This window comes from Canis lupus, chromosome X (assembly GCF_003254725.2).
Source record: "Canis lupus dingo isolate Sandy chromosome X, ASM325472v2, whole genome shotgun sequence".
In the NCBI taxonomy this organism is placed as follows: Eukaryota; Metazoa; Chordata; class Mammalia; order Carnivora; family Canidae; genus Canis; species Canis lupus.
In genome coordinates, this window is record NC_064281.1 from 68,833,384 (window position 1) to 68,852,196 (window position 18,813).

The 18,813-nt window shown below is 38.8% G+C and overlaps 1 protein-coding gene across 2 annotated transcripts in view; it reads left to right on the forward strand.

The window, feature by feature from the left end:
- PCDH11X (protocadherin 11 X-linked) overlaps positions 1–18,813 on the forward strand; it is a 389,751-nt gene that overhangs the window by 112,411 nt on the left and 258,527 nt on the right. The window lies entirely within an intron of this gene.

An 18,813-nucleotide genomic window follows, 5' to 3' on the forward strand; every position in this document is an offset into this window, starting at 1 on the left:
AACTCGAAATGGATGAAAGACCTAAATGTGAGACAAGAAATCATCAAAATCCTAGAGAAGAACATAGGCAGCATCCTCTTTTTTTAACTTAAAAAGAAGGATTTGTTTATTTTAGAAAGAGAAAGAAAAAAAGAGACAGAGAGAGTGCAAACAGAGGGAGGGGCAGGGGTACCTCAAGCAGATTCCCCTCTGAGTGGAGAACTATTCATGTCTTATGCCCATTTCTTAAATGGATTATTAGGGGAGTGGGTATTGAGTTTAATAAGTTTTTTAGAGATCTTGGATACTAACCCTTTATCAGATATGTCATTTGCAAATATCTTCTCCCATTCTGGAGGTTGTCTTTTAGTTTTGTTGATTGTTTCCTTCATTGTGTAGAAGCTTTTAATCTTGATGAAGTCCAAATAGTTCATTTTGCTTTTGTTTCCCTTGTCTGTGGTGAGATTTCTAGTAGGAACTAGCTAGGGCTGAGGTGAAGGAGGTTGCTGGCTGCATTCTCTAGGATTCTGATGAAGTCCTGTCTCACATTCAGGTCTTTCATCCATTTGGAATTTATTTTTATGAATGGTTTAAGAAGTGGTCCAGTTTCATTCTTCTGCATATTGCTGTCCATCCCAACACAATTTGTTGAAGAGACTGTCTTTTTTCTATTGGATATTTTTCCTACTTTGTTGAAGATTAGTTGACCACATAGTTGTCAACTAATCCATTTCTGGGTTTTCTCTTCTGTTTTTTGATCTGTGTTTGTTTTTCTGCCAGTACCAGAGGTAATCTTGAGCAATACAGCTTTGTAATGTCCAGAATTGTGATGCCTCCAACTTTTATTTTTCAAGATTGCTTTGGCTTTTGGGGGTAAAATAAATAGTCATCCAAATCAGCAATGAAGAAGTCAAACTTTCACTATTCACAGATGACATGCTACTCTACATAGAATACCTGAAAGACTCCATTGAAAGAGCAGTCTTGATAGGGATTGTTTTGGATGTGTAGATTACTTTGAGTAGTATAGACATTTTAACAATATTTGTTCTTGCAGTCCATGAGTATGGAATGTTTTGTTTTTCAATTCTTTATGTCATCTTCAATTTTCTTTTCATAACTATTCTATAGTTTTCAGAATATAGGTCTCTTACTTCTTTGGTTAGGTTTATTTCTAGGCATCTTATGGTTTGGGTGCAATTGTAAATGGGATAAATTCCTTCATTTTTCATTCTGCCACTTCATTATTGGTGTATAGAAATTCAACAGATTTCTAGGGGCACCTGTGTGGCTAAGTCAGTTGAGCATCCAACTCTTGTTGGTTTTGGCTCAGATCATGATCTCACAGGACATGGGATAGAGACCTGGTTGGGGGGGGTCTGTGCTCAGTGGGGAGTCTGCTTTGTTTCTCTCCGTCTGCCCCCCTCTGGATGCACACACACACTCTTTCTCTCTCTGCCTCTAAAATAAAAATAAATAAATAAATAAATAAAAATAAATCTTAAAGAGAAAGAAATGCAATGGATTTCTGCATGTTGATTTTGTATCCTTCAACTTTATTGAAATCCTCTATTGGTTCTATCAATTTTTTTTGGTGGAGTCTTCTGTGTGTTCTACATAGAATATTGTGTCATCTGCAAGTACTGAAAGTTTGACTTCTTCATTGCTGACTTGAGTGCCTTTTATTTATTTTTGTTGTCTGACTGCTGAAGCTAGGACTTCCAGTACCTTGTTAACAATGGTGAGAGTGGGCATCCCTGTTGTGTTCTTAACCTTAGAGAAAGAGGTCTCAGTTTTTCCCCACTGAGGATGATATTAACTGTGAGTCATTCAAATATGTCCTTTATGATGTTGAGGTATGTTCCCTCTATCTCTACTCTATTGACGATTTTTTTCAAGAATGGATGCATTACTTCATCAAATGCTATTTCTGCATCTATTGAGATGATCATATGGTTCTTATACTTTCATTTTTTAATGTGGTGTATGGAATTGATTTATGAATATTGAACCACCCTTACAGCCCATGAATAAATCCAACTTGATCATGATTAATAATTATTTTAATGTACTATTGGATTTGATTTGCTAGTAATTTGTTGAGAATATTTGCATCCACATTCATCAGGGATATTGTCCTATTTCTCCTTTTTATTGGAGTCTTTGGTTTTGGAAACAAAGTAATGCTGGCCTCACAGAATGAGTTTGGAAGTTTTCCTTCCATTTTTATATTTCGGAACAATTTCAGAAGGATAGGTATTAGCTATTTTTTAATACTTCACTTTATTTATTTATTTTATTTTTATTTATTTTTATTTTTATTTATTTATTTTTATTTTTATTTTTTTGAGAGAGAGAGAGAGAGAGAAACAGAGAGAGATAGTGCAAGCATGAGGCTGGGGGGAGGAGACAAGCAGACTTCCTGCTGAGCATGGAGCCTGACATGGGGGGGGGGGTGATTCCAAGACCCTGAGATCATGACCTGACCAAAGTCAGACGTTTAGTTGCCTGAGCCATCCAGGCATTTCAGGTGTTAACTCTTTTTCCAATATTTGGTAGAATTCCCCTGGGAAGCCATCTAGCTCTTGAGTTTTATTTGTTGGGAGATCACTGATTAGTGATTCAATTTCTTTGCTGGTTATGGTTCTGTTAAAATGTTCTATTTCTTCCTGTTGCAGTTTTGATAGTTTGTATGTTTTGGGGAATGTATCCATTTCTTCCAGATTGCCCAATTTGTTGGCATATAAGTATTCAAAATATTCTCTTATAAGTGTTTGTATTTCTGTGTTGTTGGTTGCAATCTCTCCTCTTTAATTCATGATTTTATTGATTTGGGTCCTTTTTCTTTTTATTTTCATATGTCTGACTAGGGGTTTACTGGGTTTTGGGGGTGTTTTTGTTTTTTGTTTTAAAGTGGGAGACTCAGCTTTAGACCTCACCTTTCAGACTTTTTTTTTTTTTAAGATTTTATTCATTCATTCATGAGAGACACAGAGAAAGAGGCAGAGGCATTCATGAAAGACACAGAGAAAGAGGCAGAGGCAGAGGCAGAGAGCAGGATCCATGCAGGAAGCCTGATGTGGGACTCAATCCCAAGACACTGGGATAACGACCTGAGCTGAAGGCAGACACTCAATTACTGAGCCACCCAGGTGCCCCCAGTATTATTCTTTCAAAGAACCAGCTCCTAGTTTCATTGATCTGTACTACCGTTTATTTTTGTTTCTTTTGTTTGTTTCTATATCATTCATTGCTACTCTAATCTTTATTACATACCTTCTTCTACTGGATTTAGGCTTTATTTGCTCGTCCTTTTCTAGCTCCTTTAGGTGTAAGAATAGATTGTGTATTTAAGACATTTCTTGTTTCCTGAGGAAGGACTATATTGCTATATATTTCCCTCTTATGACTTTTCTTGCTGTATCTCAAAGGTTTTGGACTGTCATGTTTTTACTTGCATTTGCTTCCATTAATTTTTTTTCTTCTTTAATTTCCTGATTGACCCATTTATTCCGTCAGTTCTTTACCCTTCATGTATTTGTGGTCTCCTATCTTTTTCTTGTTATCGGTTCAAGTTTCATTATGTTGTTGTTGGAAAACATGCATGGTATGATTTGAATCTTTTTATACTTGTTGAGGCCTGATTTGTGACCCATATGTAATCGATTCTGGAGAAGGTTCCATTTGCATTTATTTCACTCATATGTGGAGTTTAATAAACAATCAAAGAGAAAAAGAGAGAGGGAGAGAAAGAGCCAAACCACGAAACAGACCCTTAACTAAAAAGAACAAACTGATGGTTCCCGAAGAAGAGTGGGTAGGGAAATGGGTGAAATAGGATATGAGGATTAAGGAGTGCACTTGTGATGAGCACTGGCTGTTATATGGAAATATTGAATCAGCATATTGTACACTTGAAACAAATATTACAGTGTATGTTAACTGACTGGAATTTTTTTTTTCAGGGATCAATTAACATTTATTCAGAATGGGCTCACCCCAATTACATGTAACTCTTTACCTAATTTTTTAATAAATTCATTTTTTATTGGTGTTCAATTTACCAACATACAAAATAACACCCAGTGCTCAACCCATCAGTTGCCCCCCTCAGTGTCCATCACTCAGTCACCCCCAACCCCCGCCCACCACCCCTTCAACCACCCTAGTTCGTTTCCCAGACTTAGGAGTCTCTTATGTTCTGTCTCCCTTTCTGATATTTACCACTCATTTTTTCTCCTTTCCCCCTTTATTTCATTTCACTATTATTTATATTCCCCAAATGAATGAGAACATATAATATTTGTCCTTCTCCGATTGACTTATTTCACTCAGCATAATATCCTCCAGTTCTGGGAGTCCCTGGGTGGCGCAGCGGTTTAGCGCCGGCCTTTGGCCCGGGGTGCGATCCTGGAGACCTGGGATTGAATCCCACGTCGGGGTCCCGGTGCATGGAGCCTGCTTCTTCCTCTGCCTATGTCTCTGCCTCTCTCTCTCTGTGTGACTATCATAAATAAATAAAAATTAAAAAAATATATCCTCCAGTTCCATCCACGTCGAAGCACGTGGTGGCTATTTGTCGTTTCTAATGGCTGAGTAATATTCCCTTGTATACATAGACCACATCTTCCTTATCCATTCATCTTTCAATGGACACCGAGGCTCCTTCCACACTTTGGCTATTGTGGACATTGCTGCTATAAACATCGGGGTGCAGGTGTCCCGGCATTTCATTGCCTCCGTATCATTGGGGTAAATCTCCAGCAGTGCAATTGCTGGGTCATAGGGCACATCTATTTTTAACTCTTTGAGGAACCTCCACACAGTTTTCCAGAGTGGCTGCACCAGTTCACATTGCCACCAACAGTGCAAGAGGGTTCCCCTTTCTCCACATCTTCTCCAACATTTGTTCTTTCCTGCCTTCTAATTTTCCCCATTCTCACTGGTGTGAGGTGGTACCTCACTGTGGTTTTGATTTGTATTTGCCTGATGGCAAGTGATGCAGAGCATTTTCTCATGTGCATGTTGGCCATGTCTATGTCTAACTGTGAGATTTCTGTTCATGTCTTTTGCCCATTTCAGGATTGGATTGTTTGTTTCTTTGCTGTTGAGTTTAATAAGTTCTTTGTAAATCTTGGACACTAGTACTATATCTGATACGTCATTTGCAAATATCTTCTCCCATTCTGTAGGTTGTCTTTTAGTTTTGTTGACTGTTTCTTTTGCTGTGCAAAAGCTTCCTATCTTGATGAAATCCCAATAGTTCACTTTTGCTTTTGTTTCTCTTGCCTTCATGGATGTATCTGGCAAGAAGTTACTGTGGCCAAGTTCAAAACGGGTGTTGCCTGGGTTCGCCTCCAGCATTTTGATGGAATCTTACTCACATTTAGATCTTTAATCAATTTTGAGTTTATCTTTGTGTATGATGCAAGAGAGTGGTCTAGTTCCATTCTTCTGCAGGTAGATGTCCAATTTTCCAAGCACCATTTATTGAAGAGACTGTCTTTTTTCCAGTGGATAGTCTTTCCTCCTTTGTCGAATATTAGTTGACCATAAAGCTTGAGGGTCCACTTCTGGATTCTCTATTCTGTTCCATTGATCTATTTGTCTGTTTTTGTGCCAGTACCACAGTCTTGATGACCACAGCTTTGTAGTACAACCTGAAATCTGGCATTGTGAAGCCCCAGCTCTAGTTTTCTTTTTTAATATTCCCCTGGCTATTCGGGGTCTTTTCTGATTCCACACAAATTTTAAGATAATTTGTTCCAGCTCTCTGAAGAAAGTCCATGGTATTTTGATAGGGATTGCATTAAACGTCTAAATTGCCCTGGGTAACATTGACATTTTCACACTATTAATTCTACCAATCCATGAGCATGGAATATTTTTCCATCTCTTTGTGTCTTCCTCAATTTCTTTCAGAAGTGTTCTCTAGTTTTTAGGGCATAAATCCTTTACCTCTTTGGTTAGGTTTATTCCTAGGTATCTTATGCTTTTGGGTGCAATTATAAATGGGATGGACTCCCTAATTTCTCTTTCTTCAGTCTCATTGTTAGTGTATAGACATGCCACTGACTTCTGGGCATTGATTTTGTATCCTGCCACACTGCCAAATTGTTGTAGGAGTTCTCACAGTCTTAGGGTGGAGGATTTTGGGTTTTCTAAGTAGAGTATCATGTGATTTGCAAAGAAGGAGAGGATGACTTCTTTGCCAATTTGAATGCCTTTTATTTCTTTTAGTTCTCTGATTGCAGAGGCTAGGACTTCTAGTACTATGTTGACTGGCAGTGGTGAGAGTGGACATCCCTGTCTTGTTCCTGATCTTAGGGGAAAGGCTCCCAGTGCTTCCCCATTGAGAATGATATTTCTGTGGGCTTTTCATAGATGGCTTTTAAGATGTAGAGGAATGTTCCCTCTATCCCTGCATTCTGAAGAGTTTTGATCAGGAATGGATGCTGTATTTTGTCAAATGCTTTCTCTCCATCTATTGAGAGGATCATATGGTTCTTGTTTTTTCTCTTCCTGATATGACCAAACACTCTGATTGCTTTACAGGTGTTGAACCAGCCTTGCATCCTGGGGATAAATCCCGCTTGATCATGATGAATCATCTTAATGTATTGTTGGATCCTATTGGCTAGTATCTTTTGAGAATTTTGGCATCCATGATCATCAAGGATATTGGTCTATAATTCTCCTTTTTGGTGGGGTCTTTGTCTGGTTTTGGAATTAAGGTGATGCTGGCCTCACAAAACTAGTTTGGAAATATTCCATTTCTTTCTATCTTTCTGAACAGCTTTAGTAGAATATGTATGTTTTCTTCTTTAAACGTTTGATAGAATTCCCCAGGGAAGCCCTCTGGCCCTGGACTTTTGTATCTTGGGAGGTTTTTGATGACTGCTTCAATTTCCTCCCTGGTTATTGGCCTGTTCAGGTTTTCTATTTCTTCCAGTTCCCGTTTTGGTAGTTTATGGTTTTCCAGAATTGCGTCCATTTATTCTAGATTGCCTAATTTATTGGTGTATAGCTGCTTGTAATATATTTTTTAAATTGTTTGTATTTCCTTGGTGTTGGTAGTGATCTCTCCTTTCTCATTCAGTATTTCATTAATTTGGGTCTTTTCTCTCTTCTTTTTAATAAGGCTGGGTGATGGTTTATCTATCTTATTAATTCTTTCAAAGAACCAACTCCTGGTTTTGTTGATCTGTTCCACAGTTCTTCTCATATCCATTTCATTGAGTTATGCTTGAATCTTTATTAACTCTCTTCTTCTGTTACGTGTAGGATCTATTTGCTATTTTTTCTCCAGCTCCTTTAGGTGCCAGGTTAGCTTTTGTGTTTGAGTTCTTTCCAGTTTTTGGATGCATGCGTATATTGCGATGTATTTCCCCCTCAGGACTGCTTTTGCTGCATCCCAAAGATTTTGAATGGTTGTATCTTCATTCTAATTAGTTTCCATGAATCTTTTTAATTCTTCTCTAATTTCCTGGTTGACCCTTTCATCTTTTAGCAGGATGGTCCTTAACCCCCACTTGTTTGAAATCCTTCCTAACTTCTTCTTCTGATTTAGTTCTAATTTCAAAGCATTATAGTCTGAGAATACGCAGGGGACAATCCCAATCTTTTGGTATTGATTAAGACCTGATTTGTGACCCAGTATGTGGTCTATTCTGGAGAAAGTTCATGTGAACTTGAGAAGAATGTGTATTCAGTTTCATTTGGATGTAAAATTTTGTAAATATCTGTGAAATCCATCTGGTTCAGTGTATCATTTAAAGCTTTTATATCTTTGGAGATGTTGTGCTTAACAGATCTATCGATTGTAGAAAGTGCTACATTGAAGTCACCAAGTATAAGTGTATTATTATCTAAGTATGTCTTAACTTTGGTTATTAATTGATTGATATACTACTTGGCAGCTCCCACATTTGGGGCATATATATTGATGATTGTTAAGTCCTCTTGTTGGATAGATCCTTTAAGTGTGATATAGTGTCCCTCTTCATCTCTCACTACAGTCTTCGGGATAAACTTTAGTTTATGTGATATAAGGATGGCTACCCCTCCTTCCTTTTTAAGACCATTTGAATGGTACATGGTTCTCAAAACTTTTATTTTCAGGCTGTACGTGTCCATATGTCTAAAATGAGTCTCTTATAGACAGCAAATAGATGGGTCCTCCTTTTATCCAGTCTTAAACCCTGCGCCTTTTTTTTTTTTATAAAGATTACCAGTTTTTTTTATTTTATTTAAATTTTTTTTATTATTATTATTTATTTATGATAGTCACAGAGAGAGAGAGAGAGAGGCAGAGACATAGGCAGAGGGAGAAGCAGGCTCCATGTACCGGGAGCCCGATGTGGGATTTGATCCCGGGTCTCCAGGATCGCGCCCTGGGCCAAAGGCAGGTGCTAAACCGCTGCGCCACCCAGGGATCCCAACCCTGCGCCTTTTGATGGGGTCATTAAGCCCATTCACGTTCAGAGTTACTATTGAAAGATATGAGTTTAGTGTCATCATGATACCTATTCAGTCCCTGTTTTTGTGGATTATTCCATTGGACTTCCTCTTTCTTTTACAGAGTACCCCCTTACAATTTCTTGCAGAGCTGGCTTCCTGGTCACATATTCTTTCAGTTCCTGCCTATCTTGGAAACTCTTTATCTCTCCTTCTATTCTCAATGAGAGCCATGCTGGATAAAGGATTTTGGCTGCATGTTCTTCTCATTTAGGACCCTGAATATATCCTGCCAGCCCTTTATGGCCTGGCAAGCCTCTGTGGAGAGGTCTGCTGTTAGTCTAATATTTCTCCCCATAAAAGTTAGAGATTTCTTGTCTCTTGCTGCTTTAAGGATCTTCTCTTTATCTTTGGAATTTGCAAGCTTCACTATTAAATGTCGAGGTGTTGAATAGTTTTTATTGATTTTAGGGGGGTGATTGCTCTATTTCCTGGATCTGAATGCCTGCTCCCTTCCCAGATTAGGAAAGTTTTCAGCTATGATTTGTTCAAATACATATTCTGGACCTCTGTCCCTTTTGGTGCCCTCGGGAACCCCAATTAAACGTAGGTTTTTCTTCCACAGGCTGCCATTTAATTCCCGTAATCTATCCTCATGATCTTTTAATTGTTTGTCTCTTTTTTCCTCAGTTTCCCTCTTTGCCATCTACTTGTCTTCTATGTCACTCACCCGTTCTTCTACCTCATTAACCCTTGTCGTTAGTACCTCTAGTTTGAATTGGCTCTCATTTAATTGATTTTTAATTTCTGCCTAATTAGATCTAATTTCTGCAGTCATGAAGTCTCTTGAGTCCTTTATGCTTTTTTCTAGAGCCACCAGTAGCTTCATAATAGTACTTCTGAATTGGCTTTCTGACATTGAATTGTAATCCAAATTTTGTAACTGTGGGCGGGGGACTGTTTCTGATTCTTTCTTTTGAGGTGAGTTTTTCCTTCTAGTCATTTTGCTCAGTGCAGAGTGGCCAAAAACAAGTTGTATTGGGAAAAGGAGAAAAAGAGAGAAGAGAAAGAAGAAAAGAAAAAGAAAGAAAAAAGGAAAAAAAGGAAGAAGAAAAAAAGAAGAAAAGAAAAAAACGGTGGGGGAATCAAACAAAAAAAAAACAAAAAATAAGGAGGAGTATCCTCTGATTCTGTATACTGTAAATCCCTCGACTTCCCCTGGAACTTTCCAGTGCTGCTTGGTCAATAATTTGTTTTTCCCCTGTCCATCTAGCTGGTCTTGTGGGGGAGGGGCCTGCTGTGCTGATTCTCAGGTTTCAGCACTTGGGGGAGCTGCTCAGCCTCCTGCCTAGTGCAAGGCTTAGTGAAAGTTGTTTAACCTGTTTTTCCTGTGAGGCCACTGTGAAGCTCAGTGGAGGTTGTTTATCCTGTGAGGTCCCAGGAGGAACAACAACAGTGGCAGTGGCCAGCTCTCCAGCCCTTGAGTCAGCTCCTGCAGTAACTACTGGAGCTTTCAGTGCAGGTGCCTGGATGCTCCGGGGGCGGGGGCCGCTGATCCGCTCAGTTCTTGCCACCTGGCGGCTGGTGCGTCCTTGCTGTCCTGTGCCTTCCCGGCCTCTGCCTGTCCCGGGGGGGAGCGCCGGATCTTGGGCTCTGTCCCTGGCACCCTGGGCACTCGGGCCTGTGCTGTTGGAATTGCGCTCCCGGTCGCACAGCCCCCTCTGTGCAGAGCCTCCGCTGGGAGCTGCCCCTGAGGTGTTCCCGGTACAGCCGGGCGTGCTTCAGACCTTTAGGGAGCTTGGCCGTGGGGTGTGGCGCGCTCTCCTCGGAGTGCAGTTCCTCTGTTAGTGTCCCAGGGAGCCTGAGGGCTTCCCTGCCTCTACTGGGATCCTGCTCCCATTCCCTGTGATCGCCTTTCCTTCCGGGAATATTGGTGAAACCCTTGCTTCTCCAAGTCTGGGCTTTCCTGTCCTAGGGTCAATCACAGGTCTTAGCCCAGCTCCTCGTGGTGCCCCTCCCCCTTGGATGCCTTTGATTTCTTTATTTCTTTTTTCCTCGTCTTCCTACCGTGATAGAAGCGTGAACTCTTCTCACTATAGCGTTCCAGCTGTTCTCTCTTTAAATCTCAGGCCGAATTTGTAGATTTTCAGGATTATTTAAAGGTTATCTAGGTAATTTGGTGGGAACAGGTGACTTGGGGACTGTACTCTTCTGCCATCTTGCCCTGCCTCACTCCATTTGCATTTGAAAAGAATGTATATTCTGTTGCTTTAGGAAGAAATGTTCTGAATATATCTATGAAATTCATCTGGTCCAGGGTTCATTCAAAGCCACTGTTTTCTTGTTGATTTTCTACTTAGATGATCTATCCATTTATGTAAGTGAGAGTTAAAGGCCCCTACTGCTATTGTATTTTTATCAGTGATTTTCTCTATGTTAGCTATTAACTGATTTATATATTTGATTGCTCCCAAATTGGAGGTATAAATATATTCAATTATTAGATCTTCTTGTTGGATGTACCTCTTTGTTATGATACAGTGTCCTTCTTCATCTCTTGTTACAGTCAGGTTCAAATTCTAGTTTTTCTGATAAGTATGGCTAATCTGGCTTTCTTTTAATGTCCATTAACATATTAGATGATTTTCCAGCCTCTCCCTTTCAATCTGCAGGTAACTTTATGTCTAAAATAAGTCTTTATATGCAGTATACAGATTCTTCTTTTTTTATCCAGTCTGATACCCTATATCTTTTGATTGGAACACTTAGTTCATTTACATTCAGGGTGATTTTTGATAGATATTAATTTAGTGCCATTGTATTGCCTATAGAGTTGGTGTTACTGGTGATGTTCTCTGGTCCCTTCTATTCTTTGTTACTTTTGGTCTTTTCTTCCTCACTCAAGAGTCTCCCTTAAAATTTCTTGCAGGGCTGGTTTAGTGATCATGAAGTCATTTAGTTTTTGTTTAGGAAATGTGTTCTCTTCCCTTCTATTCTTAATGACAGCCTTTCTCTATAAAGTATTCTCTGCTGCATTTTTCCCCCATTCAGCATGTTGAATATATCTTGCTACTTTCTTCTGGCCTACAAAGTTTCCTTGGAGATATCTGCTGCTAACATTATTTGTCTTCCTTTGTAGGTTGGGGATTTATTTTCCTTTGCTCTATTCAATATTCTTTACTTATCTCTGTATTTTGCAAATTTTACTAAGATATGTGTTGGTGTTGGTCTGCTGTTGTTGATTTTGATGGAAGTTCTCTGTGCCTCCTGGATTTGAATGGTTGTTTCCCTTCCCTGATTAGGGAAGTTTTCAGCTACAATTTCCTCAACTAAACCTTCTGCCCCCTTTTTCCTGCCTTATAATTCTGGGACTCCTATGATATGAATATTATTACACTTCATGTAGTCACTGATTTCCCTAATTCTGTATTCTATTCCAATATTGTCCTTTCCCTCTTCTTTTTATTATTTTCCATATCACTTATTTGTTCCTCTGTTTTTTCCATCCTTTTGATCATTACAGCCAGTTTTGCATCTTGGTTATAGCCTTTTTTATTTTGGCTGGCCTAGTTTTAAGCATTTTGTCTTTGTGGTAAGGAACTCCCTGGTGTCTCCTATGCTTTTCTCAAGCCCAAGCACTATCCTTATGATTATTGTGTTAAATTCTAATCCAGGCATCGTACTTATATGGATCCCTAGCTGTGACCTTTCCTTGTTCTTTCTTTTGGGATTAATTACTCCTTGTTGGTATTTTGTCTAGGTGTCTGTCTTCTCTTAAGAAAGTCTGTTATGAAAAAAAAAGTCTGTTATGTTCCTGCTCTTGAGTGTAATGGCTATTATTTTAAGACATAACAGCCTGGAACTTCAGGAAGTGTTTCTGGTATATGTTGTGTGCACTCTGGTGTTGTGTGGCTGCTCTTTCCCTCAGGTCAGTCCTCAGCAGAGGTTCTCTTTGCCTACACTGGGAAGTGTTTGGACCTTGTCCACTGTGTCATGAGTTTTAACTGGGTGTGCTCTGGTTTGCTTGGTAAAAGAGTCTAGATCTTATTTCCCCTAGAGTTGAAGCTTTGCAGTACTCTATGGTGAGTAGACATAAAAGTGCAGGTGGATTCTGCTGGTCTTGGGGGAGCAGCCAACTGCTGCTCTGACTCTCAGGCACACTTGCCCTTGTGAAACAGAACCTGCTGAGCACTGGGGTAGGGTTTGCTGTAAGTAGCTCAAGCTTCCATTGTGGGTGCTCTCCTGCTCACTGAAGTATGTCTGTGCTGATGGGCAGGAGTAAAAATGGTGTCAGCCTATTGTCTTATACCTGGAGAGGCAAATTGGAAGCTGCTGCTGTATAGAAAGCTCTCCCAAAAGATTGTACAATCTCTTGTCATTTATTCCAGGCTTTCCTCAGATCCCTGCCTTCATCCTGTCTGTCTCTGGACCATCTGCCCATCTGCCTGAGCAGTGCACCTGTGTTTTATCTCAGGCTTGCTGGCTGGGTTTCAAAACTCCAAATTTTATGGAAGCAGTATGGCAAGGATGCATGCTAATCCTCTGGGGGAAGGTCTTGCCATGCTGTGTTTGGTACTGATTTGTCCCAGAAGGACAGCTGCACATACATACAGGGGCTTGAAGTTTATGGTAAAGTGCAGCAACGAGCTGGCATCCAGGTTAGGTGCCCTATGCAGCTGCCTCTCGTCCTATGTTAGCAAACAGGGCAGCTCAATGGTGACTGCTGTCTCTTTTGTACCCTGACAGGCAGTGCCACCTTTCCCAAATTCACTCCAAGAAAGAAAACTGTCTCACCCAGTCTATGCCCACCAGGCTCCACCCTGGTGTTGGTGCAGACTTCTTTTTTTAAAGATTTTATTTATTTATTCATCAGAAACACAGAGAGAGAGAGAGGCAGAGACACAGGCAGAGCGAGAAGCAGGCCCCATGCAGGGAGCCTGACGTGGGACTCGATCCTGGGTCTCTAGGGCCACACCCTGGGCCAAAGGCAGCGCTAAACTGCTGAGCCAGCTAGGGATCTCCTTGGTGCAGACTTCTAAAACTTCTTTACTTTGAGCTCTGCTGCTTGTAAAATCTTGCAATTACCAGCCTCTTTGATTTTCTCATCAATGGTTTTGGGGAGTGCTTTTCTTGTGCAATTCCCTGTGCCTTGCACTCTCTCTTCTTTCCCTCATGTTCCCCCACCAACACTGGCGATTCTTTCCTCCCCCAAATCACATCTCTGCACCTCCTATTTTAAATAATGTGGCCTCTTTCTCCCTTTAGTTTGGCTTTTTGTTCTCTCAGTCCTCAGATCAATTTCCTGAATGTTCAGAATGATTTTATATGTGTCTAGCTGTGTTCAAGGGAAGAGGCAAGCATAGGGTCCTCCTACTACTCTGCCATCACAACTCCTCTCCCCTCTATTTTTGCTTTAACCTTTGTTATTTCCTTCCTTCTGCTGGATTTGTGTTTTGTTCATTGTTATTTTTCTAGCTCCTTTAAGTGTAAAGTTAGGTTGTTTATATGAGATTTTTCTTGATTCTGGAGATAGGCTTGTATTACCATAAACTACACTCTTAGAACTGCTTTTGTTATGACCCAGAGGTCTTAGATGGTTGTGTTTTTATTTTTAGTTGTTTCCATGTACTATTTTATTTCTTGTTTCATTTCTCATTGACACATTCAGTGTTTAGTAACATGGTATTTAGTTCTCATATATTTGTTTTCTTCATATTTTTTCTTGAGGTTGATTTCTAGTTTCATAGCATTGTGGTTACTAAAGATGCATAGTATGACTTCGGTCTCTTTTAATTCATTCAGACTTGTTTTGTGGCCTAAGGTGTGATCGCTTAAGTTTGAACTCATTCTTTACTCCTCTCCTCCCCATGTTTTAGGTATATAGTGTCATGTTCTACATCCTTTTATTTTGTGAAACCCTTGAGTGATTTTTATAGATATTCTTATTTTTCATACTGTCAATTATTATTTTTTTCCTTTCACTGACTGCCTGCATTTTATCAAAGAGGAAAAAGAAACAAATTGTTTCTAGTGTTGTAATTCAATGAAGTAGAGAAAAAGAAATTTAAATAAGAAGAAGAACCTTATGGTACAGCTATCACTATTCTAATAAGGAGACTTTGCTAAATTTCAATAGATAATATTAAAAGTGTGTGATATCTTAAACCCTGTGCATGGCTTTGCCAAAATTAATAACACTGCTATTAATATTTTAATGTAAGTTTATTTCTTTCAAAGATAGCTGATATTTTCTTAAATACATGACTCTCCTTTCCCTAATATAACTTCAAAGTAAGGAGGAACATGGTGATTTCAAGATTATTTTGAAATATATGACTAACAGCTCAGGCCACTTTACATGGAATTCATTTTTTATCATCTTTCCCTTGACAGTGCTACAAATGAAACCTGAAAGAAATGTTCTAGAAATAGTACATAAAATCTAAATGGTACTGCAATATTGAATATTTAGGAAATAGTTACTATTCTCTCCAGTAGTTCTTGGAAGCCTATAGCAAACTAAGACATGCATAATGAAATTAAAATACATTTATTATAATTTCCATTATATTTATATTGAGAATATTACATTTATTTCCCTAATATTAAATCACATCTCTGTGATTTTATCCATTGGAAACCATGTCTTTGCATTTATCTTGCTCAAAGATGTATCAGTAGGAGTAAGAAAAGCTGATTAAAGTATTCTTTTTTTTTTTTTTTAATTTTTATTTATTCATGATAGGCACACAGTGAGAGAGAGAGAGGCAGAGACACAGGCAGAGGGAGAAGCAGGCTCCATGCACCGGGAGCCTGACATGGGATTCGATCCCGGATCTCCAGGATCGCGCCCTGGGCCAAAGGCAGGCGCCAAACCGCTGCGCCACCCAGGGATCCCAAGAAAAGCTGATTAAAGAAATAGATTGGTTTGAATAAGTCTAGTAGGAGTAAAGCTCAGAAGTAAAATTTTAGTCTTTCCCCAACATTCTTAGATCTACAGAGTAAACAGCTTTGTTAGTCAGTTTTAGAATCTCTTTGGAAATTTATTTATTTATTCTTTAAATTTTCATTTAAATTCCAGTTAGTTAACATAACAGTGTAATATTAGTTTTAGATGTAGAATTTAGTGTTTCAATGCATACAACACCCAGTGCTCATCACAAGTGCACTCCCTAATCCCCATCACCTATTTAACCCCTCCCCCCACTCACCTCCCCTCTGGTAACCACTAATATGTTTTCTACATTTAAGTCTTTTCTTGATTTGCTCCTGTCTCCCTCTCTTTTTCCCTATAATGTTTGTTTTGTGTCTTAAATTACACATATGAGTGAAATTATATGGTATTTGTCTTTCTCTGATTTATTTATTTATTTTAGAGAGAAAGAGGCAGTGAAGGAGATGGGCAAGGGGAGAAGAAGAAGAGAGAGAATCTTAAGCAGACTCCCCACTAAGCGGGGAGGCTGGCTCAGGGCTTGATCTCATTATCATGATATGAGCCAAAACGACATCTAGCTGCTTAATCAACTGAGCCACCCAGGTGCCCCCACAATTTATTTTAACTTGTACTTGAGATCAATGTCATTTAAGATATCAGAATCCAAAATCAACATATAATGCATTTCATCCAATTCATATAATATGTTGTATTCTTCTGTGAGATTTTGTTTTCTATTTTCATTATTTGTACATATGTATGTTTAAAGATGTAGAGTTTTGTATTTTATAAATAATGTACTGGCCACTTACCACATTGGCTTACTTACACAAAAAATTATTTTTCATCATTTTTTTCTGAAGTTGTAAATTTTTACCAGAGATTGACACTTTAGCTTATTATATCACTAACAGGAAAAAAGAGTTGTTTTAGGGGTGCCTATGTAGCTCAGTTGGTTAATCATCCAACTCTGTATTTTGCATCAGGTCATGATCTCAGGGTCTTGGTAAAAGCCTTTTAAAATATCTTTACAGGGCAGCCTGGGTGGCTCAGTGGTTTAGCGCCACATTCAGCCAGGGCCTGATCTCACATCGGGCTCCCTGCATGGAGCCTGCTTCTCCCTCTGCCTGTGTCTCTGCCTCTCTCTATCTGTGTGTCTCTCATGAATAAATAAATAAAATCTTTAAAATATATATAAAATAAAATATCTTTACAAAAAGGGGCACCTGGGTGGCTCAGTGGTTGAGCGTCTGTCATTGGCTCAGATAGGGATCTCAGGGTCCTGGTATTGAGCACCACATCAGGCTCCCCACAGGGAGCCTACTTCTCCCTCTGCTTATATCTCTGCCTCTCTCTCTGTGTGTCTCTCATAAATAAAATCTTTAAAAAAAAGTTACAAAAATAAAATTATCATTAATATCTGAGTTTAGGGGATCCCTGGGTGGCTCAGCAGTTTGGTGTCTGCCTTCAGCCCAGGGCGTGATGCTGGAGTCCTGGGATCGAGTACCGTGTCCGGCTCCCTGCCTGGAGCCTGCTTCTCCCTCTGCCTGTGTCTCTGCCTCTCTCTCTGTGTCTATCATGAATAAATAAATAAAATCTTTAAAAAATATATCTGAGTTTATTTAGATAAATTTTTTAAACAGCTCTTTAAAAAAAAGATTTTATTTATTCATTCATGAGACACACACACAGAGAGAGAGAGACAGAGAGAGAGAGAGAGAGGCAGAGACACAGGCAGAGGGAGAAGCAGGCTCCATGCACGGAGCCTGACATGGGACTCATTCCCAGGTCTCCAGGATCACGTCCTGGACTAAAGGTGGCGCCAAACCACTGAGCCACCAGGGCTGCCCTTTAGATCAAATTTTAAATAACTTTTGCACTTTTAAATAGTTCTGACTTGAAAAATGTTTCCCTTGCTAAGCACTTTATTCAAAGGAAAGGCAAATTTTAATTGGTATATATGAATTAAATATTAATAAAATATTCATTCTATTGTATGGATTTAAAACAAGATACCCAACACACATTGATTACATCATATGATTTTTTAAAATTCACATTGAAGCAGATCAAGGAGAGAGGAAGATGGCAGCAGAGTAGGAGAACCCAAACTCTTACTATTTCTGAAATGCCACCTTAAATTTAATAATAAACATCTAATTCTTCTACCAAGATATATTATGGTTCTAGATTTGAATAAAAATGTAAGTGAATATCAGCACAAAAAAAAATCCTGAAATTTGCAGAAATACACTCAAGTGGTTCAAGAGGTACCAGATAGATGTATTTGAATATTGTACAAGATCATATATACACAATTATAACATTTTGGTAAATAAAACTATAATATAACCATATAATCTCACCATATAGTTTAGTGACCCCTATTAACTGAATATCAGTTATTTGTTTCTAACATTTAGGATCATGTTTTAGAAATTGCTATGATAAAACTGTGAAAAAAAATACTCCCTCAGATGTTAACTTGTTTTTAAATGCAGAGCACATAAATGAGAGACCAATAACTGATCCCTGCCACATGCCAGTAACTTTTGTGTTAAACAAATCTATGAATAATTTAAAAATATAGCAGGTTAGGGCACCTGCGTGGCTCAGTCAGTTAAGTGTCCACCTTAGGCTCAGGTCACAATCTCAGGGTCCTGGGAGAGAGCCCCACATTCGACTCTGCTCAGCAGGTAGTCTGCTTCTCTTCACTCTCCATCTGTGCTATCCCTCTCAAATAAATAAACCTTTAATATAAATAAATAAATAAATAAATAAATAAATAAATAAATAAAGTGGGGTGTGTGTGTAAAGATTTATAAATCACCCATGTAATAGGAATCTTAAGGTACTCTTCTGATAATTTTTTCACATCCTCCAGTACCTTTTAATCTCATTCATTTCTGTCAAAAGGTTACAGATAACTGGATAAGACTGCCTGTGAGAGGCAATCAGCAATACTAATCAATCAGTCAGCAAAACAACTATCTGTGTAAGTTTCATCCTATTGTACTTCAAGGAAGAGATTTAATTTTTTTTGATAAATTGGACTTTATCAAAATTAGGATATATGACTATTTAAAAGACTTGTTAAAATTATGAGACCCTTGGGGTGTCTAGGTGGCTCAGTCAACTAAGCATGAGACTCTTGATCTTGGCTCAGGTCATGATCTCAGAGTCATGAGATTGAGTCCCATTTTGGGTTCCATGCTCAGCATGGAGTCTGCTTGAGATCTTCTCCCTTTGCCTCTGCCACTTTCCCTGCTCTCTTTTTCTCTCTTTCTGTCAAAATAAATAAGTAAAATCTTTAAAAAGTAATATGAGACCCTTTGTGTGCTGATAAGCAGCACTTAAGATAGCCCATGCATGTTAAATATTTTACAATTTTATATGAATTGCACTTCCTCCTTGGAGATTTAAATGGAAGCTAGAACCAAAGA